A 2,264-nucleotide genomic window follows, 5' to 3' on the forward strand; every position below is an offset into this window, starting at 1 on the left:
TGGGTTTTGTAGTGGGCTGCACTAACAGATCTCTGTAGGAGTATATGAATTTCTGATGGTTTTGTTGCCATACCCACACCCCTGGAACCTGAGAATCATGTCCTGGGCATTTCAGATGAAGTCATTTAGGCCTTTTGGATGGTATTAAGAAGCTAGTTCAATGGGTTCCAGTCAGTGAATATTGCTGAAAGATAATTACTCTCCAAACTTAATAGAATGTCCAAGAAACAGATACTCTCTTATAATTTTGACATGGTCAATTTGAGGTTATGGTGTTGGGTAAGGAGTAGAATTCCTCCTGTTCACCTGACCAGATCGTGAATATGCTGCCTATGTAACAGTGCCACCCTCAGATGTATATAAGGATGGACCTCTGTATTGTATACACACTGCTCCTCAAGCACAAAGCGTCCCACATAGAGGGAGGCTGCAGAGGGCGCCACTGTAGCTCCCATAGCCACCCCTTTGAATTTGTTAACTGATCTCTTCAAAATTGAAAAGGTACAGTGAAGAACAAGATTAGCAAGAGAACCGATGAGACTCTATACATTATATAGCTTCATTTTCAAGTTTCTGCATGTCAATTTATTTGGCTCACATGATTAAACCCTTCAATTCAAAATACAAACTATTTGATGGCATAAATGCTGGCTTGTCCATTCAATGTTAAGTAGTAGGGGCACCTTTGGCAGCAAATATCTCCTTGCATTTGTGTTGACAGGTCTAAGCTAAATGGGAAATGGACTGTACTTGTATAGCGCTTTTCCAGTCTTTCTGACCACTCAAAGCACTTTTTACACTACGAGTCCCATTCACTCATTCATACGCTGAATGGGTACAGGGACTACCATGCAAGGACCCAACCTGCCCATCAGAGGAATCTGAGCATTTACACACATTCAATTTGGGGCTCAGTAGCTTGCCTAGCAACTTCAACATGCAGACTGGAGGAGCCGGGAATCGAACCACCAATCTTCCAATTAGAGGACAACCCGCTCTACCTCCTGAGCCACAGCCACCCCAAAGCTTTGTACACTTGTGCACTGCATATTTTTCCCCATTCCTCGCAAAACAGCCCAACACTGCCAGGTTGAATGAGGGCTGAGTTACCAGCAGTAACTTAATCATTTGTTTCTACACTATCAAAATAAAGGTGAAACCTGCTGTGTAGAAACAGCCAGGACTTTTAAGTATGACTGCAATCACATGGGCTTCATCTTTCTGCTTATCTGCATTTTGTACTCACGTGCAATTGAGTGCCATCATTCCCAGAGTAGTTGTCTAAGTCACTTAAGTTCAGATATGTTAAGTCTCTCGGTTAAAGGGTCAGTTAACCCAATTAATAAAATCATATTTTCTCACTTCCCTCTGGTGGTATCTATCTGTGCAGATAGTTTTAGTTTAATTTTGCTAACAGATTTCTTTACACAAATACAATTGAGAAGAATGGCACACAGTATTTTGTGCTGCTTGCTTCACTGAAAAATGACATTAAAACATCCAACAGGTACATGTCCTTCCAGTAAGTGTCCCTTTGACTCTAGCACCAACCCTTTTTAGAACTACAACTCTCTACTGAAAAAAACTTCTTTTGAAAACTGTTGGCATATGACAAACTATCTTAATGGCTTCACTTACACTAGAGACGAGAAAATTGTTTGTTTGTTGTTTTTTTTTTGTAATTTTGGATTTATGGTTTAATTTTGTAATTATTCACACAGACTGCCAAATCTAGACAGGTTTACTGCTGGCACATTTGATTTACTGAGATTTGATGAAATTGACCAAACTAACTGTTGCACCTTCTGCATACAAATGTATGTGCTGTCACACGTTGATTACGTCAACTCCATTTAACATATTTTGGGCCTTCTAAATACTACTGTGTGCACCAATAATGATTAAGGTCATACTAAAGCAAGTGAGAACTTACACTTCTAATTTATTAATTTGGTATTCTGTCTGTAGAGACATTTTTAATAAACTGTCATTACATCCACTGGGATTCAATGTGTGCAAAAAAAAAAATACAGTCTGGAGAGGGGAGAAATCCATCACACCATATGCCAGGGTAAGTGTGGCTTCTTTCAGCGTGAAATCATTCTCATTAAAGTACAGCCTAGTATTTGTATTCCACAATAAAAATAATGTGTCCAAGTGGAAAACAAGTTGCCATTACAACTCAGAAAAACACTAAAAAGTTAAATCAGTTGTATGATTAGGCACTTCAAAGCTCTTGGTTTATTTTCTAGGGTCAAGAAAAG

The sequence above is a fragment of the Thunnus maccoyii genome, unplaced genomic scaffold (genome assembly GCF_910596095.1).
Source record: "Thunnus maccoyii unplaced genomic scaffold, fThuMac1.1, whole genome shotgun sequence".
Lineage (NCBI taxonomy): Eukaryota > Metazoa > Chordata > Actinopteri > Scombriformes > Scombridae > Thunnus > Thunnus maccoyii.